The sequence below is a fragment of the Crotalus tigris genome, unplaced genomic scaffold (assembly GCF_016545835.1).
Source record: "Crotalus tigris isolate CLP2741 ecotype Arizona unplaced genomic scaffold, ASM1654583v1 scf7180000017536.10889498, whole genome shotgun sequence".
NCBI classification, from domain to species: Eukaryota; Metazoa; Chordata; class Lepidosauria; order Squamata; family Viperidae; genus Crotalus; species Crotalus tigris.
In genome coordinates, this window is record NW_024096460.1 from 3,470,526 (window position 1) to 3,491,800 (window position 21,275).

The 21,275-nt window shown below is 37.9% G+C and overlaps 2 long non-coding RNA genes across 3 annotated transcripts in view; both read right to left on the minus strand.

Moving 5' to 3' along the window:
- Window positions 1-11,906, minus strand: part of LOC120304018 — a 36,715-nt gene extending 24,809 nt beyond the window's left edge. Inside the window, exon 1 of the long non-coding RNA XR_005555591.1 lies at window positions 11,840-11,906. This is a non-coding gene — a long non-coding RNA (uncharacterized LOC120304018). The remainder of the gene's footprint in view (window positions 1-11,839) is intronic.
- LOC120303358 overlaps window positions 1-16,576 on the minus strand; it is a 104,671-nt gene extending 88,095 nt beyond the window's left edge. For both annotated transcript variants that reach the window (XR_005555495.1, XR_005555534.1), the window contains exon 1: window positions 16,300-16,576. This is a non-coding gene — a long non-coding RNA (uncharacterized LOC120303358). The remainder of the gene's footprint in view (window positions 1-16,299) is intronic.
- Window positions 16,577-21,275: the final 4,699 nt, after the last annotated feature.

Below are 21,275 nucleotides of genomic sequence, written 5' to 3' on the forward strand. Positions count from 1 at the left end.
GGCGGTCAAGAATATGAGGCCTATCAGGAACAACCCAGAAGCAGTTTCCGTGCACCATGAGGGAGACCAAGAGAGCTTGGAGGAAGATCCTGAAGATGAAGTGGATCATCTCTACCCATCTAAAGAAAGGAAGCAGAAGGAAGGCAAAGAAAAGTCTCCAGCTGTGTCCAAGTGCTTCGGGTGTGGAGGTCGCCACAAGAGGACCGACTGCAGGTTCTGTTCTGCAATCTGTAGAGCATGTGGCAAGCAAGGCCACATAGCAGCTGTTTGTCTGGGCCGTCAGAAGGCACAACCTTGAGAAGAATTGCGCCTGAAAGGTACCAGGGTCCCCAGCCAAAACAGGGTGGGTTTCTGTGCATCACGCAGAAGTATCTATAGAACAGGCACACACAGGCCACTTAAAAGAAACTGTCACTTAAGGTGAGGTTGCAAGGAGTTCCATTGGTTATGGAGTTGGACACTGGGTCTGCCCTTTCAATCATTTCTATCCACACTTTCAGGAAGATTTGCACTAGCAGTGGGTTCCAGGCCAAACTTAAGCCATCCAATATAATCTTAACAGATTTCCAAAATTCCAAGGTGTGTGTAAAGGGGGAGGACACCCTTACAGTACAATATAAGGATTTTGAAGGTCCATTAGATGTATTGGTAGTTGGGGGTGAACGAACGAGTCTCATTGAACTCGATTGGTTTGAGGCCTTGGGAATCCAAGTAACAGGGCTATACAATTTGCAAACGCTAGGCCTAGCAGAAGTCTGCAAAGAGTTTGCAGATGTCTTCAGCCCCCAGCTTGGAGCTTACAAAGGCCCCCCAGTTTCTTTGAAACTTGACCCCACTGTCACTCCCATTAGGGTGAAAGCAAGAAGAGTACCCTTTGCTCTTAAAGGGAAAATTGATGCTGAATTGGACAAATTGATCCAGCAAGGTATTTTAGAACCTGTTGATTCAAGTCCATGGGAAACCCCCATAGTCATGCCTCTCAAGGCTAATGGGGACATTCGCATCTGTGCAGACTACAAATGCACACTAAATAAGGCATTGCAATAGCATGCATATCCTGTACCTGTAGTCAGCCATATTTTGGCTTCCCTCAAAGGGGTGCGTGTTTTTGCAAAGCTAGATTTGGCACAGGCTTATCAAAGTTACCTGTTGATGAAGCTGCTGCTGAAGCACAGGCTATTATAACTCATAGGGGGGGCATTCAAAGTCAAGAGACTACAATTTGGAGTAAATGTAGCTCCTGGAATTTTCCAAAGTGTTATGGAAAACACCCTGAGAGGTATACCAGGGGTTTGCCCCTATTTTGATGATGTCCTTATTGCTGGAGAATCCACTGAGAGATTGAGGGATGTTCTGCTGCGTTTCAGAAAAACAGGCCTAAAACTTAAAAAAGACAAATGCAAAATAGGAGTTTCTTCTACAGATTTCCTGGGATTCAGAATAGATGCCAGGGATATTCACCCTCCTGAGTCTAAATTGAAGGCCATACAGCAGGTTCCTAGGCCTAACTCTAAAGCTGAGTTACAAGCTTTCCTAGGCCTCTTGAATTTTTACAATGCTTTCATACCTAACAAAGCTAATGTAGCAGAACCACTTCATAGGCGTTTAGACAAGCAGGCAGTGTGGCAGTGGTCCCAAGCACATGAAAAAATTTTCAATGAGGTCAAGGCCTTACTTACATCAAATGATGTGCTTGTACATTTTAATGAAACTCTTCCTGTCTACATCGCTTGTGATGCTTCCCCTTATGGGGTGGGGGCTGTACTTAGCCACTTAAGAGCTGATGGAACTCAGGTTCCTGTTGCATATTACTCCAGAACATTGTCCTCTGCTGAACGAAACTACGCCCAGATAGATAGAGAAGCCTTGGCCATTGTCACTGCAATTAAAAAATTCCATGATTTTCTATATAGCAGACATTTCACAGTCTATACTGACCATAAGCCTCTGTTGGGGTTGTTTACCACTAACAAACAAACACCCCATATCATCTCTCCTAGAATGCTGAGATGGTCTATCTTTTTGTCAGCCTATGATTTTTCATTGGTTCACAAACCTGGCAAGGAAATGGGCCACGCTGATGGCCTAAGTAGATTACCTTTGCAAATGGTAGAGGCTGAACCTGCCCCTGCCATCAATATTCTTTCCATTCAGGCGTTACCTGAGTCTCCCTTAAATGCCAGGGATGTGGCTGCTGAATCAGCCACAGATCTCACGCTTACTCGTGTGCTGTCATGGGTTTTGTCTGGATGGCCTGAAAGTTGTCCAGGTACTGAGTTCCAGAGTTTCTGGCTCAAGAAGCATGAGTTATCCACTTTCCAGGGTTGCCTGTTGTGGGGCAGCAGAGTAGTTATTCCTACCTCATTGAGACCTAGAGTCTTAGCTTCCCTCCATGAGGGTCATCCTGGCATTGTCAGGATGAAAGCACTTGCGCGTAGCCATTTATGGTGTCCAGGATTAGACAGGGAATAGAGGCCCAAGCACATGGATGCCATTTGTGCCAGCGTTCACGCCCTGAAATGCCTCAGGCTCCTGTGCATAGATGGGAGGAGACACAGTCACCTTGGTCTAGGGTGCATGTAGATTACGCTGGGCCCTTTCAGGGACAATTCTTCTTGGTCCTTGTTGACAGCCATTCAAAGTGGCCTGAGGTTGTTCCTGTCTCTTCCACTACTGCTGCCAAGACCATTCAAGTACTGAGAGGGATTTTTGCTGCACATGGCCTTCCAGATGTTCTGGTTTCTGACAATGGTCCTTAATTCACTTCTTTTGAGTTTCAGGCTTTCTTGTAGGCCAACATGATTCGTCATGCAACTTCGGCCCCATTCCACCCTTCCACCAACGGTATGGCTGAATGGATGGTTCGCATTACCAAGGATGCTTTAAAGAAACTGACCTACGGGGACTGGCACCACAGATTGGCAGACTTCCTTCTTCCTTACCGCACCACACCTTCCACTTCCACTGGGAAGAGCCCAGCTGAACTTTCCTGGGGGCGCAAACTGATCACCAAACTTGACAGGTTGCATCCGGACAGACTGCCTCCTAGGGTCACCCAACCCAGGGCACCACGGTGTCTGCAAGTGGATGCCCCAGTATGGACCCAGAACTATGGGCCCGGTCACCTGTGGGTTCCGGCGGTAGTATGCAAGGTCACTGGTCCATTGTCCTATGAGGTTTCACTGGATGACGGTTGTGTTCTTCGGTGGCATATCGATCAGCTGCGTACAAGACTGGACTCACCCTCTGCAACTCCTGGTTTTTCTCTGGGGGGGAGGGGGACCACTGTGGGCAAAGGGAAGGGTGTTGGCAGCAACCGGGGCCAAACGGAGAGGCTGAAGAAGGCCTGTCCCAAGGTTCTGCAAGTGTCCTTAACAGGAATTCAGGGGAACAAGAAACAATACAGGCACCAGTGCTTACTCCAGCCAGGGAGTCACCCAGGGGGCATACTCATTATTCACAACCCCAATTCAGCACTCCAAGCAGGGAGAATAACCAGGAGCATCCAAACAATCCAAATAACACAAGAGAACTGGCACACAAACAAATAAGCTGGCCCAATGCTGCTACTGCTTCCAAAAGGAAGTCTACACACAGGGAGGTAGTCAGAGAGGCAAATCCTGATTCTGGTACTTCTGGCATAGAATAGGGGGGGCAACCGAGTATTGGGACACTGCAGAAACCCCAGACTATCCCGTTATGGGGCTTGGGAGTGAAGGGATGCGTTCCCTTGATAGGTCCATTGTGGACATGGAGAGTACCACAGAAATGCCAAATACTGGTGGGCACATAGTGGGGCCCGAGAGCCTGCAGTTAGGCAGGTCAACCAGGTACAGTGGGGAGCAAAGTCCTGGTCTGACGAGCCCGGTGGGCAAGCAAGCAGACCAGGCAACAGGACCCAGTTCACGGGGACCACCAGGGTTTAAAAGAGGGGGCAACTCCACTACAATCTCTGCACAGGATGATTTAGAGAGTTCTCAAAATCTGAGGAGATCACAGTGAGTAAAAAGATCTCCCAAATACCTGGAAGATTTTGTAACATTGCTGTCAAAGCAAGGGAGGCAAAGAGGGTGCCTTGCTGTTGGGGAACTTGAAAGTGTGAGTGTTGGGCACTTAATTCCAAAACAATAGCCTGGTACCATGCTATAGTGTAGCTAGTAAGTAGCTGCAACAGATGTGCAGGTTCCATTGGATAGCACACCACGCCCGTGTTGAGGTCGTGTATATCTACCCATATAGTTTAATAAAGTTTCATCCGGGGGGGAAGGGGTGTTATGTCCTGAGTCTGCAAAGGCAGGCTGAGGACGTTGCAATGGTCCCGGGCTGTTGCAAGCTGCCCAGGACCAGACTGAGTGGCGCCGGCTTGCGCACATGCGCAAGGCGTGGAAGCATGCCAAATTGTTACCTTTTTGCCCGGGGACTCTATTAAAGGAGACAGAGATACCTGCAAGCCTCTGAGTTGTGTTGGAGAGAGCTGCTGAGAATAAAGGCTGTTAGAATCAACAGAATGTGTGCTCTTCTTTCGCCATTGACTCGAGGACTCAACAGTCTCAACAAGGTTTTTATAAAGACAGGAAGAGGGAGAGATGAAAACAGACCAATGAAAATGATATATGATTAGTAGTCTCCGTGAAGTGTTAACTATTCATTGGGAAAAAAATGAATGATAGTAAAATAACGGGCGGGAGTGAATGAGTTTCTTAAACCACTTATATCTTGCTTATCTTGAAAACGTAAAAACTGGCCAGCTGCCTGGCTGAAACTTTGGGCATGAATATTCCTGTTATCCAATAAACATATACTACAATATGCTGCAGTTCTTTATTCAATTACTATACTACAAAAATATGTTTCATTAAAAATTTAATGCAAGACAAATTATGTCCTTGTGACTTCTTTCTTTCTTTCTCTTTCTTTCTTTCTTTCTTTCTCTTTCTTTCTTTCTTTCTTTCTTTCTTTCTTTCTTTCTTTCTTTCTTTCTTTCCCTACATTCCTCTCCCTCCCTCCCTCCCTCCCTCCCTTTCTTCCTTCCTTCCTTCCTTCCAATGTAAGATAGAATATGCAGACTGATGCCTTTAGCAATGTCTGATTCAGTCTGGGTGGGGCCTGACCCGACCCAGGGAAGCATAACTTATATTAAGGTTGGTATGTTAAAGCAAGTCCTTTTTATTTTTATTTTTGGTGAAAACACATGAGTACAGGATATCTCCAAAACTGACTCTTGAGTTACATAAAGCATATGCTGTTCCCACAAATGAACGTTTAAAAAAACAGATGTCAAATCTATACAAGGGAATTCTTAGTCAAAATTAGTTCAAACATAGCCAATTTATCAAATATTGAATGAGAGGCTTATACAATCACAAGTACTTTGCTTAGAGCACTTCTCTATATGCCTTTCTAAAAGTGTTTCTGAATCATCCAGAATTTTGCTTTCTTAGACTTGCTTGGCATCAAATATTCCCTTCCTCTGCTGATCTGATTAGATCAAATTACATGCTTTTTACTGCCCCTATAAAAACCATGTAAGATGGTTTAAATTCTATGTAAAACTAAGATATGTCTTCCCCTAAAAGCCTTACTTTTTTTTTCTTCCTTTTTTGAATTGCTATTTTTTTAGGCTCCTTTCCAGCAGCTAGGCCCCTGTAACAAGTCAAGACAGTGAACCTACCTTCCGGTTAGAATTGCTCTGGCCATTTTTAGCATCTTTGACAGCTTGCTCAATGTACATTAATGGCCTGGGAAGTTCAGTTTGGTTGTGATGTTATTCAAATTTATATAACGCTGTTAGCATTAATAAGCAAGGTTTTGATGCAGCCAGTTGCAAGTGATACTGCAACTAGATTATGATTTAGTGAACATGGATCAGTGATGGCAAACCTTTTAGAGACCGAGTGCCCAAACTGCAACCCAAAGCCCACTTATGCATCGTCCAGTGCTGGGTGGGTGTGGCCATTGGCTGGGTGTGGCCAATTGGGTGGGCGTGGCTGCGGTGGGACTAAAAAGTTCAATCAATCAATTTCAACTTTGCAAGATCTTTTTTTTTTCGCCGCAAGAAGTTGAAATTGACTGATTGAACCTTTTTTTTTTTCACACAGCATCGGAGGCCTAAAGTGAAAAGGTTTCATAAAATCCAGCTGAAGACCTAGGACTGGGGCAACGGTGCGCATGCCCATAGAGAGGGCTCTGAGTACTGCCTCTGGCACCCGTGCCATAGGTTCGCCACCACTGACATAGATCATAATCTAGTTGTAATAAAAAGGGCAAAAGAATTGAAAATTCCTTTGAAAGCTGAACCTCTTTATTATCCTGAAGCAAAGAAAAATGAAAGACTGATACTAGCCTGTGGACTTTTGGGGAAAAGATCTTCTTGTTCAAAATGATTAGATTTAATTTATTCTGTTATCGGTTACAGGAAGAACTGCTCATAGGGAACCACTTTTAATGTCAGATAATATTCCAGAACTGGCATTTTTTGTGGAATGTATAGCATAACTATATGTCAGAATTACTGCTTTTGTCTTGAAGAACTCTAACTATGGCAGAAGATCAAGATATGAGTGCAATAAGACACACATGAAAAAAACAGGGCTTTGCCTTGGCCTCTCTCCCACCTGCCCTCTGTATATACCCTAAAGAGCACAGTTCAATTAGCTAATGAGGAATATGTCTATTAGAACTTATGGCATTTTTATTCATTAGCATTAGCTCTCCTTAGTGTTAAATATCCGCAGATGCAGAGCAGAATCACATTAAAATTCAAACTGGTTCACTTGCTCAAAACTATATGACTATTTATAGGGTACCACTGCAGTGTTTTCATTAAAAGCTATATAAATGTGGAAAAAAATTGATATGTTAAAAATAAGTTTAAAATTAGATTGCGTAAATAAAATTGCAAATAAGATTGCTGTATAGACTTTGCTGATGTTTTGCAGACTTGGGATGAAGCTTTCCAAACTTAATTCAATATCAAATGTTTTAATCACATGCTTTTTCCAGGGTACATGGAAAGTAGCAGAAAATCAAGTTTTAAGAGAATAATAAAGAATGTGTCATATAGCAGAGATTAAAACATAATGCTAGAAGCCTATAGCCAAATTTTAAGTTGATGCAAACCTACACAAATTATACTATCACATCCCTATACATTTCTTCCCCTAGGCTCTGGTGGTCTTCTTTTCTAATATGATTCTAATTTGCAATAGTGGCGAATATCTGTAGCTCAGGTGTACGATGACACACAACATCCAGATCACAACACATCATACAGATGACTGCCATGCAAAAACTAACCCGACCATACACACAAGGGGTGTCAGAAAAGGCAGCCAGAATTCTCCAACCCCTAGGAATAGTGTTAGCCCACAAACCCATAGCCACACTCCACCAGGAATTATCCAGAACCAAAGACAAGATATAGAAGGATGAAAGAAACATTGTAATCTACCAAATAAACTGTAACAATTGCAACAACTTCTACGTGGGACAAACGTCATGTCAATTAAAAACCAGGATCCATGAACGCTAGCAGTCAAACGCCACAATCCCAAATCCTTAATCTCTGCCTACACCGTCACCAAATAACACCAGTTTGATTAGAGCAACACTAAAATCATTGACCATGCTACCAGCTGCCACATTTGTGAGTTCATCAAAACCTGGCACTCCACAGACAATTCCATCAACAGACATATGGACCTACAATCAGCCTAAGAACCCCTCAGAATCCAAATCAACCACACAGCAACCAAGACAGCACCAACCCTCAACCAACCCATGCAAGCCCCAGCCTAGCAGTTCACCTTCCAATGACCCTGACCTGATGTAATCTCCCCATCACAAGACCCATCACCAGCTTCTTACTGATGACTCACACCTGACCCACTGATGATTCACACCCTCCAATGACCCTGACATGAAGTAACTTCCCCATCACAAGATCCATCACAAGACCCTCATTTGACACACCCACACCTGAAGCACTTATAAACAGAAGAGCACTGACACAAACATCCCCTAAATGCCACTTAAGATGTTACCTAGCCTGGTAACGAAATGGTTGAAAACCAACCCACACACTCGGAGAATGAACGATTCTAATTTTTACCCCATTTTTCCTTGTCCTTCCTGCTCAGATCACACGTCCCATTTTGAAATCCTAACCACAGTTCTACATTTCTCTGAATCTATTTTCTCCTTCTTCCCTCATTGTCAAACAAAACACAATCTTGAGACAGTATAAAATATAAGAAAGGATAATGCTCTGTAATTTTTTCCTTCCTTTAATCTTTACACATCCAGTTCAATCTGGAGTTTTTTTTCCAAACCAAAGAATATTTGATACAGCAATGTGGTCTTGTGGTGAACAAAACATTGGTGCTGTTGTTGATTGTTCCAGAACATAGTAAGTTATCGTGACAACTCTCAGTTGGATACTATATTCCCATGCTATGAAGCTAAGCAGACTGATTATGAGATATTCAGTGGATATATTGAGCTTCTCCCATCTTAATAATGATACACATTTTCACTAGACATGATCTAAAGAAAGTTGATCACATTTAAGTACTGTGAACATTACCCCTAACTAGCATGGCTAATTAATTTCATGGTATCTTAAGGACAGAATGTTTGGATTGTGCATTCTTTAATAATGTCATAGTTGGAGCCATGTTATACAATGTCTCCATATTCTCTTCTCATTTCATTGTTTAATGTAAATAACTACCACTTTATTGGAATAATTTTTTGCGACCCAATACTCATTTAACTAGGAACCAGATCTATTATTTTTAATATGGTTTACTCCCAAATAATAGGACAAGCCTATTTATATGTGCAAACAACTCCTGGCATGGTAATTAAAACATGGAGAGACACTTTTTAATGAAATAAACACCTTTTGTGAGTTTCAAGAAAGCAAGGAAAATACTGGACTTTGCAGATCAAAGTTTTTTTTTCTCATACTTGCTGTCACCTTATCTATTCCTCCTTGTTTTGATTAGAACACATTCCTTCTGTGTTTCTATTTTGCTAATATGTTCCACTCTTCCAAAAACTTATTTCTTCACAGAGAGAAGGGGACTTTTTTGACACTAAGGAAAAGTTTCAATAAATGAGGCAGGAGTGAACAATTATCCTACTATGGGGGAGGGGGAAGGAATTATTTTATGTATTGCTCAGTCTCAATCCTGATTTCCATACTAAACCACATTTGCTATTTACTTTTTTTAAAAAAAATGATTCATTTTTTAAAAATTTATCCTATTGTACAGTATATTGTTGCTTCACTGAATCATTTAGAAAAAACAATGGAGGAAGGCTATTGAGTGTGGCTCTAGATGCTCTATGTTTCCTATCTATTCTCCAATATACATGCATGATGGAGGAAGCATTAGGGATGTCTTCTTTTGCATTCTTTCAATCTAAATTGATTTCTAAAGTGATGGTCCTTACATTATCTATAGCAAGTGGTTTTTCTTTCTTTTAAATATCCTTTAAAATGGATGTTGTAGCTTAACTGTTGCTTTGCATTACAAATATAGTGTTTGCAAAACATCCATTGATTTTTCCTATTATTATTATTATTCTCTGAGTTTCGGCACCAGTGTGTCTGTGCTGAATGTTGTATCTGTTTGCCAGATTTGAAAATGACTTAAAGTGATTATTGTATTTTGCATTGTGTCTGCAAGGAATTAATTGGCCTTATGGAACTGCTGAAGAAAATAAGTGCAAATGGCTATACATATATATTTTTACATACATATGTACTGTACATAACCATCAAGTATTTTCTTTTTGATAATGCTTATTTATGTGGAACAGAGAGACAAAAAAAGCAATAAGCCAAGAAATAAAAGGTTTGCAATAATAGAAAGGGAAAAAGCAACGTTATTAATTATATTTTTTCATATCTTTCTAACTATAAAAGATCTTCTTACTTCTACTACCTCCACAGATCACTTCATGGACTGCCATTTGTTGTTTAATCCTCTTATCTCTTTATCTGAGAATCAAATGACTATTTTCTCGATTAGCCCATTCTTCTCAACCCAATGACTCTCAGATATCTGTTTTGCAGTTTGTTCCTCATTCATTCTGTAAAGCCAACCATTTCTTTCATAGTGGTTACTTATTTTTTTTATTCAATCCATGTTTCTTTATGATCCATTTATTCTTGACCCAAACACATATATGCAGTATTAATATTTAATATTTCACTGCAAGCTTTTGCATCCTTTCAGATAGAATTTTGAAAACAACTTCTTGAATACATTCAACAAACAAATCTGAATCCCATAGTTTTTGCATTCAGTATTGCTCTCTACCATTTTGCATAAGGCAACAATAACAATTGCCTTCCAATGATAGACATAGATGCAGTTTTCATAGATGTTAAGCCTACTCCACTATAAAAACACACATAGATTCAGTGTTACTATTTCTCCAGTTGCAGCATTTATAGTCAGTTCTGTTTGTCAGCATTTACTTATTTAATATTTTTCTAACCCCGCACAATCTCCAAAACTCTGTGATTGTGGGAAGTTATACAAGGCAATACAAACATAAAAACCAAAATATAAATAATAGAAAACCTAATTATAAACCTGAAATAAGATTCCAAATGAATTCCTGTAAAACAGGCTATCACACAAACCCTAGGGCTTAAAATATGCTGAAGCAAAACCACTTTAATTTGTTTCTAAAAGAGTGACAAATTTAAGGTTTTATGTATCTTTGGGGAAAGAGAAGACCTGCCAACTAATCCACAGCCATGTTCTTCTCTCTGTTGTATCCTTAGAGGCTCTCTCTAAAAGGACAGTTTGGACGGGCAGTTGAGTTCTATGCAGCATTGATTGATGGAGTATAATGTTGCACTGAAGCAGTTACCTAACATGCATAACTTTTCATATTTTTTTTATTTGGATGTTAACATTTGCAGTATTTCAATTTCACTCTTTCACAAATCATTATAATACCGTAGAGGTCCCTAAAATATTACGGGCAATCCTGTGCTTCCATTTCTTCCCAAACATTTTTATTTTTAATTCCATTCACTCTGCTGGAGGCACATTCTTTAGTCCTTCCAAAACTTCTTTTTTTAAAAAAAACCCATTAAAATCACTCCATATTTTCTTGTCCTTTTTTAATCTTAACTAATTCTTGATATTTTTACTGCATTCTTTACAATTATTTTCCGTTCTGTAAATATTATGCAATATCATTCAGTCTCATTCTTTGTTCTCTTACATGCATTTTCCACATCCACAGCCATTTTATTGTTCTACCAAGAACAATTTTTCATATTCCCCATTAGCAAAACTCTCCACAATTCCATGACACTCTGTAACATAATTATTTTTATCCTGATCCAAGCAGTTTCCACATTCACTTTCTATTTAGTCCATTAAAGGTCAATCTGTCTTCTAATATATTTCTTATACAACGTTCCATATTCAGAACCTATATCATGCTTGTATATTTTACTAATCATTTCAGTCTCTCATTGTAAACAATAAAATCAATAATCTTCCTAGATTTATGTTCAAATACTGTATTTAAAACAACAAAGCAGATATTTACCAATCACAATTGTTTTCACCCATTTGTTCATGTCACCTAATGGAATATCACTCCCCCCACACACACATATACACTACATGCCTTTAGAATGTTGCACAATAATGACTCTTTCATTATCACCATTCACTTGAGCTTAACATGCAACTGACACCAACTAAGAATTGCTACTTCATAAGCATCCATAACACTGAAATGATGAAATGCATTCATTTGACATACATTTTTGTACTTTTATTCATAATTAAACTTTTACCTTCACTTCTCTACATGTATTCATAAATACCACCCGTCAAAATCATAACAAGCAACCAGCAAGTTATTTTCATCTGTATAACAAGAGTTTGATAAATCCTTGTTAAATTTTAATAAATCTAACAAATGTTTAACACATGCTGTATATGTTTAATTTCAGTTTTGAAGGAAAAAGCAGCTTGTCTGGGCTGGATGGGAAACCACCAGTGTAAATATGACTGCTGGGAACTAGGAAATTAAAAAAGAAAAAAAAATCCCACTAGATGATAAAAGCAAACTAACACCCTTCTTTTACCAAGACCTGGGTTTGCACATGTCCAGGAAGTCACCAGGAAAATTTAACTTAACTTGAAGAAAACTTATCTTTGGAACCATATATATATTAAATATATAAATATATGTATTCTCTATAACTTGCCTAATTGGAGAATTGAAAATCTCAATCTATGTACTTTATTAAGTTTGGTACTTTATCAAGTTGGATTACAATGTCTTCAAGAAGAACAAGCACCTTTTTAGTGATTCTTGATCAGATCATGAAGAAAATGCTATGGCCACATATTCTGTTTAGCTACCTTTTGTCTAATGCCTTTCTATGGCATTCTTAACTAGCAGCAATTGCCCATAGTAAATTACATAAATTAGTTAGTCCTTACTAGCTAATTTTTGACTTTATTTTTAACAGAAGAGATGAGATACTGGGACTTCTCCAGCCTTCTCCAGCCTTCAGCTTTCCAAATGTTTAGATAGATAGATAGATAGATAGATAGATAGATAGATAGATAGATAGATAGATAGATAGATAGATAACCTATAACATATAAATATTAATCACTGTCCATCTTGAATACATAATAGAAGGAGGAAGTTTTGATACTATATGAACAAGGCTGATACTATATGAAACAAAACTGTGACTGAATCTGGATGTTCTGCTTCAGAGCCTCCTCCCAGAAGGTAACAAGGTAAACAGGTCGTGAAGAGCATGTGTCATGTCCCAGATAATCTTACGGACCCTGCTCAAGCCACGCTTATGTGCCGTATGCTGGATGGAAGGAAGGGAACTGCCAATGATATTTTCAGCCATCCTCACCACTCTCTGCACCGCCTTCCTATCTGAAGCAGTGATGCTTCTAAATCAGACTGTGAAGCTGTATGACAGGATACTCTTGATCATCCCTCTGTAGAAAGTGGTAAGGATAGGGAAAGGAACAGTGGTGGGATTCAGCCAATTCGCACCATTTCGGCAGAACCGGTAGCTGCGTTTTTGTTGCCAAGGACCAGAATGGACTTCCGGAAGTGGCATCCACACAGAGAACCAGTTGTTCACATATTTGAATTCCACTGGGAAGGAAGATGTGCTTTTCTTGTGTAATGCAGAAAATGCAAGTGCTGCTGTGCCCACTTCACCAGTATCTCGCTGTTGTGTGACCGAGCCAGCCTATTTGTTAATTGCACATCCAGGAATTTGATGCTGGTAACCATCTCCACAGGTGAATCATTAATGCATAGAGAAGTGTGCTATACCTGCCTTTCCTAAAATCGACAATGATCTCTTTGGTTTTTCCAGTGTTTAAAACTATGCTGTTTTCCTTATACCAGTTCACCAAATACTCAAACTCCTTTCAGTAAGCAACCTCACTGTCATGAATAAGGCCCACTACTGTTGTATCATCTGCGAACTTCACAATATGCTTGGTGGCACAACAGTCATGGCTCAACAGGGTGAACAGCAGCCGACTTAGGATGCAGCCCTGAAGAGAACCTGTGCTCAAGAAAATTATGTTAGAAATATTTGTTCCAGCTGGCACATCTTGGAGCCTGTTAGTAAGAAAAACAAGAATCCAGCTGCACAAAGGCAAGTTTAAGCCTAAAAGGCCCAGTTTCTCTACTAGACGCTGGGGAATGATTGGGTTAAATGCTGAACTGAAGTCAACAAACGCATATGAGTATTTCTTTCCTCTAAGTGCTTCAAACTCAGATGGAGAACAGAGGAAATAGCACCCTCCCTAGACCAGATCTCAGTTAACATATGAAAGGTCATACTGGCCAGGAACGATAGGACATATTTTGTCTGGTTGAATAGCTCCTTCTACATATGTGAAGATATATTGATTGATTGATTAATTGATTGATTGATTGATTTTTATTTATTGTAGAAAATTTATATAGCTGCCTACTTGCTCACAGCAACTCTAGGTGGTTTACAGACAATAAAAACACAATGTATAAATAAAAATAATAATAAAATAATAACCCCTCCACCTATCCCTTGGCAACAACACACACTCAAATCAACCATTTAATGGATTCCATCCCACTCTGGGTTCTCTAGAGCAGGGGTAGGCAACCTTGGCTCTTTTATGACTCGTGGACTTCAACTCCCAGAATTCCTGAGCCAGCATGGCTGGCTCAGGAATTCTGGGAGTTGAAGTCCACGAGTCATAAAAGAGCCAAGGTTGCCTACTCCTGCTCTAGACCCACTGGCAAAATCACGTCTTCAGGGCCTTACCAAAGAGTGTCAGAGTAGAGGGCCAGTCTAATTTCTGGAGGGATAATGTTCCAAAGAAAATTTCTGTTTTTAGTTTTAACTTTTCTGTGCTTTGTCTTAAACTAACAATGTGTTTTAAAATATAGTATTGGGCCAAAATGCTTACAAAGTATTTTTGACTAAGCTTCCTAACAAAACTCAATCCTGACTATTTCTATCCTTGATCATCATTTCAATTCCCATTAATCATGCTGAATATATCTGACCTATGGATCTGGCCCCTGAGTGTAATTAAAGAAATCCATTTTCTTTTAATGTTAACTAAAGAATATTTACTATAAAGTGTTATAAAATTAATTCCTCTTCTGAAATCTCTTCTAAACATTAACATTCAGCTAGTTACTTGCAATGAACTATAGAACCTGAAAAATTAGCTTTATTACAAAATCTTAATATTAGCTGTGCAGTCAATGCAACAATATTAAAAAAGGAGAAATCTTTTCAGTGAGATTTCTGCCTGTTTTCACTTTTTATAACTTTTGGATTATGCAAGCATTAAAGATGCTTCACTAGATCAATATAATTTTAGCCTTTGACACAATTAGCCTCTTTGGTAGATAGACTAATTAGACCCAGGGCATTGACCTAGCTGGCAATTCACTTTACTGTTGTTGAGGATCTGCACCAGGGGGGGATTTTTTGAGGTTGTTCAACCAAGCAGATTTCATTTATCAAAAAGAAAAGAAAAAGGGAAAGGAATATAAATTGTTCACTCATACTGTTAAGACAACCATATCCTTTCTAAAGCAAAAGCAACAGATACTGTGTTAATATATTCTTTACTTCCTCCATCCCCTTTGGTTTCATCATATTTCTAAATTTAGGACATCTGTTTTTTTAAAATATGGCATTCACAACCTTTAGAATCTTGATAGATGTTAATTTTTCAATAATGGTGAAAATGGCAATGAAAATGAATCTTTCTCATTCCTTTTTCATTTTCACTGGAAATTTGTCCTCTGTCTTATGCAATTACTTCTTCCCAAGAGCAAGTAGCATGATTTAAACAAAGGGAATGCAAAGGGAATGCAAAGAGGATTATACAATTTGTCATGTTATTCTCAGTGACAACTTCTGAAAGCCCAGTCCTGCTCACTAGCTCAGAAGATCTGTCCATTGATCCTGTTCACTTCTGGTGGGTCTTTTACTGCAGATTTCCCTCCACCTGTTTCTTGATAACACCAAATATTTCTGTCCCATAACAACTTCAGGAACGCCAAACCATCTCTTCCTCCAGTGTTTAACACATCTACTTTTTTTCTTTTTTGTGATGCAAATGTGCCTGATCCAGATGTTTTAATCAGACACTCAGCTAATTTTGGCACATAGAAAAAAAAAACCTTTTGAGACCATTATATCTTTCCAGATTCCTAAGGCAATTCTCCAGCATAGGATATAGTGATCATATATAATTTCAGTAGTTTTGAGAGGGATATTAGACAAATGCATGAGGGTAAAAACTAATAATGGCAAGAATAGCTGAATAAATCTACTAACTAGCACTATTGCCTTGGTCGATAGTATCTGAGCCAAACTGAAAATCAAAGCTACCTTTGCAAACTATGCCTTCCCTAAAATTATGTATTCTTATTTATTTAAACAGTTAAAATGCAGAATGGGCATTTTAACAAGTTGCACAATAGAGTTGAAAAATAAACCCGCCTTTCCAAATAGTACAATCATAGCCTTGGGTCCCCACATGAATATATCAACTCTTACTACTAAAAATAAAATAAAATAATGAGATTTTCTCCTTTCTAGCCAATTAGCACACACCTTATACAAGCATCTGCCTGCAGCAATGTATTTTTATATATATAAAAAAATCTGCCAGGAACATGTTGAAAAAATAAGTGGGAGAAGATGAAAGGAAGGGAAAGAGTGAATTTTTTAAGTCATCATTGAAATACCTTTTTGATGTGGCTATGCCTGTTCAGTTCTCAGCTTTTCCAATGACTCCCTTTGGTTTATTTCCCCTCCTGAGCCCATTCTATCCTCTGAAAAAATAGTACAATTCAAAATTAATGTGTACATTAATATGCACGTAATTCAGAGATCTCTTGCTCATGGATATGTTTAGCAATGCTTTCTTTCTATGCCAGGATGTATTAGAGCCAGGTATATTTGGAATAACAACAAACAGAACCAATAATATGAGTCACTGAAAGAGAATTCTCAGAGCCGAAAACAAATATCTGCTTCTTAATTACTATGTTCTAGTGATTTTTTTTTTTACATCTATGTTATTGCTTGTATTACTGTTTCATGCACCTCTACAAAACATGACCCTGCAGGTGGTTTCATTGTTGTGTAACTATGATAAATGCATCTTTGTTTAGCAGATTTTAATCTAAACTAGGCAATGAAAGGTCAAAGGAAATTTCAGCCATAGATTTATTGGATGAGAAAAATCACTTTCCGGAGAATGAGCAGTACCTGAGGATATGGTAAAGGAAATTTTCTTGAAATTAAGTCCAATTGCATTTGATGGATGTTTAGTATTTCTGAGTTCAGTAAACATGCATCACATTTCTTTATTTAGTTCCCATTTTATGGGGCTATTTGTACAGGATATCTACTCTCAGAGGATTATCATCACCCTTGACAGGGTAGGAGGGAGTCATGATGAGGATTATGCCATCAAAAATCGTGAACCATTGGTAGGAATACTACTGCTGGTAGACTCTAAAAAGATCACTTTTATTGAAAAAAGCAAAAAAAAATGAAGTGTTATTTATGGTTTGATAAATACAAAGGATAGACTATAAAATAACATTGTAACCTTAGACAAAGAGAATAAAATATATATGTAACAAATGTTAAGATTAGAAACTGCTTCTTTACATTGCTTTTTCTTTTCTTTTCCTTCCCTTCTCTATTTCTATGCACTTTTTTCTCATTGCATTTCTTTATTTCCTTCTTTCAAAATTTGTATTTTTATTCTCTTAACATTATTTAATGAAATGTCATGTACATAATAGTAAAGGAAAATGAAGTCGAGCACATGGTAGAGAAGCAACAAAGACCTTGGAAAAGATATGAAGGTGCTGTGATGCATCTATACCCACAAAGTTTAGAATAGTGCAAGGAGCAGTATTCCCTGTGACTGCCCTATGGAAGTGAAAGTTGGACTTTGAAGAAGAAGGATAGGGAGAATATTGATGCTTTTCAACTTTGGAGGTGAAGAAGATTCCTGAGAATGTCATTGACAGCCAAGACAACAAACAAATGGATCAGCAAACAAATCAACTTGGAGTTCTCACTCAAGGCATTAAATTAAGGACTTAGATTTATGCATGTGGAAACAGCTGTCTGACAGATAGCTGATTAATTGAGGTCACCAAAGGTACATTTCTAGATGACCATGAAAATGTAGCAAACAGATACAGAAAACTCAAACTCTTTGCTGACAACTAATGGTCACTGAATGATTGTGATCAAAATCTGATAATTGTGAATTAAGACTGCCTTCCTAGAATAGGACTGGAAGCTATGTAAAGAAATGTAGTGAAATTATCCATCACTGTTTTGAGATATGTTCTTCAGAAGACAATTAAGATTTCCAAATGTGACTTAAATCTATGTTTCACAGGAAGGAGAAAATTAGTAAATAACCTTTATATAAACACTCATATCACATGCAACTTCAGTGATTTAGAATTTCATTAGACTGAAAACTCAATGTTGTAATGATTTATAAAACTGTGGATAGTTGAATACTATAAGAAATAATCACAGAATTTATAGTTTACAACTGGAGAAAGAAATTCCAATTGTTTTCTTTCTTCAGTTTTACAGGAAGTATGAAAATTAATTTACTATTTGTGACAGACATGAAATACTAATTCAGATATGCCATTTGAAATCTGTATTCCAAATATAGTTTAAGGGGTTAAATATCTTAGCTAATTACAAGAGTCTGGATAATAAAAACCTGATTAACATTCAGTTGTTTACACATTTACACAAATGAAGTCAAAGTTCTACAAAATAATTCTTCCAGTATGCATTTTTTAAAAATTTATGCATTAGAATAAAATGCTAAATCAATACTTTATTATCTAAATTCAATAAGAATGGGTCCTGGCTTTGCCATGAGAAATGCATTTGCCATTGCTCAATAATTCATTTATTTTTTTCTATACTTCCCACTCACCCCCCACCTATCTCTGACTGAAAGCAAGCCAAAGTGATTGGTGCCAAAATAGAAACAAAATTCTTGCACAAATCCATAAATTGCATGACCATATGGCACAAAATTGCTTGTTGCTTTAGATTGTAATTTGCAATTTTGCAGATGCTGTTATAAATCCTTCACTATATAAAACAATGGTGTACAATAATGGCTATTGATAAAATTTTTTTGCTTAACAAAAAATGATGGCTCCTGAAGAAAGAAAAGCTGCAGAAAATGAACATTCATTTGTCTTATTACTAATTATCCTTTATTTCAGTCCTATTGGGAAGGTTTGCATCCAATGCCAGGATACTGGACAACCTTTTATTGAAGACATTTTCCTCATACTTAAAAGAAAAAAATTATCTAGCCAAGCTGTGGCACAATATAGTAACTCTGGACCAAAAATACATCTGATTTCATCTTGTTTTTCTAGCTGCAATTTATACTCCCAGGAAGGAAATTAAAAATATAAGAGCTTAACTAATCACTGGAAAACAAAGTGATCCTTTCTTATTTGTTCTTTTCAGTGCTTTTTTTCTTAAAAAAAAAAAAAAAAGGTGCCAGAACTCACACATGTCATACAACCTGCCTTGCCTACAAGGTTCCATCCCAAAAAGGTGCCGGAACTCCGTTCTGGGCGTTCTGTGAGAAAAAAAAGCCCTGGTTCTTTTCTTACAATTGCAATGAACAACGCATAGGGAAAGCTCACATCCTTCATTCCCATTTGCAGGCAAAATAATGTGTTTTGCTCTAATGTTACCTGTTGGGAAAGTAATTGGGTTTTCCCTTTTCAAAATTTATGATCTCTTGGAAGGAGAAATTTAGATTGTGGAAATGATAACTGTGCTTATGTATGTTTTCCAGCTCCTGTTTTCTCCTCTATTTGAAAGTATGGTATCTATCCAGCAACACCTGTTCTTCATTCTCTCCTAGGAACAACTCAATCTGGGTACAAGCCATGACCTGGGAATTCTTCCATGTTCTCTCATGTGTTGCCCCTAAGGGTGAAATCCTAAATAACAATGAATGCACTGCTGAAAGGAGTTAGAGTGGGAAAGACACTCCTTTCTTTCTACGTTCTGTCAGCAGAGCAGAAGAGGATGCTGTCTGAATTGCTAAAAAAAGAGGCAGGGAAAATGGGAGGAGGCAGATCATACCCCATCCAACCCCACCCAGGTTAAGGAGATAGCCATGATGCTATCAGTGCTCACAGTGCTAATCAGACTAAGGATAGTTCTGAGTCAATTTGAACGCATTAGTCTGGTTCACACATAATGTAGTTTATTTGTTTTGGTCTTAGTATAGTATGAACTTAATCACTATGTTTATAAACTATGATTTAATGTGTTGTATGAAGCAAACCAATTATGGTTAGATGATTTTAGCACAATGCGTGAACCAGCCACTCTAATCAAAAAGAAATTCAAAAAGTAATTCTTGTGATTTTGATGTAACACAAATAAATCTAGCCTAATGTTAGCTCAGTTAAGCCATAGCTATTTCAGTTATTTACATCTCACAAAATATCATTGTTCCGAGCCCCTTGTGAACACTCCACACTCCTGGATGCTATTTTGGAAACTTAAAAAACAAATCTAAACAGCTTCTTTATAACTACATTGGTAGATTTTATTACCTTATTTACTAAGTAATCTTCTCTGTACTTTATCCCATTTCATTGTACAGGCTTTGTACTAGGAAAAAAACCCCACAGAATTCTAAAGTTTAAACATATATTTCGGTAGACTTTATGTCTATTCTAATTTTCTACATTGTATACATTTAGAGATGAGTAGGAATAAACTGCCAGGTCAATCTGTCAATCTGTCTGCCTGCCTGCCTGTCTGTCTGTCTTCTAATGTACACAATATGTTGTTGTAAGTGATAAAATTTGATTCCATGAAATTCCATGAAAAGAAGATCCATTGGCAACTTAAAAGTTTTCTTTTTGCTGAAATGGATTCCCTTCTATTGTTACTGACTTATGGAAAATGTATTATAATATCAAATGAAAAAATCTTTATAAATACCAATATCTTTTCCCCCCACTTTTAGCCATTTCACATAGAGCTTCTCTGGAGCATGTGGAGAAATCTGATGAATGCTACAATTGTTTTGCAGACGGGAAGTGATTGCATTATTAACACTATCCAGAAGTGAGCAGTGATAAATTTTGGCATAGCTACAAACAGAAAAGTTGGGCAGAATGACATGGTTCTATAGAGTATTTTTGAAGCTCAAAAAAACCCACATGAACTTACAAAGTACCCTGATGAAATAAATTTCATCCTTTTCAGACTAAGAATATGTTTGAGACCAGATGTGCATTGCACACAGTACATACATACACACATACATACATACATACATACATACACACACATTATGCAAATGTATGTGACAAAGCAATAAAATGAGATATTTATGAATAAATTTGTACTTGGTATTTAATCTGTCCTAATAAATGATTTGTAGTTACCATCTTGAATTTATCTCCAGATAATTTCCTGCCATTATTGTCTCAAGATTTTGACAATTTAATTGAGTACAACATACAAATAAAAAAAAGAGGGTGTTCTTTCACTTTAACCTGAAATGTGATAGGAATACATTATTTTACATATTTCCCATGGTGCAAATTAGTATGTAAAATGAATAACTACCAACATCCTGGTTTTTTTTAATTTCAAAAAGTAGTTAGTTTAA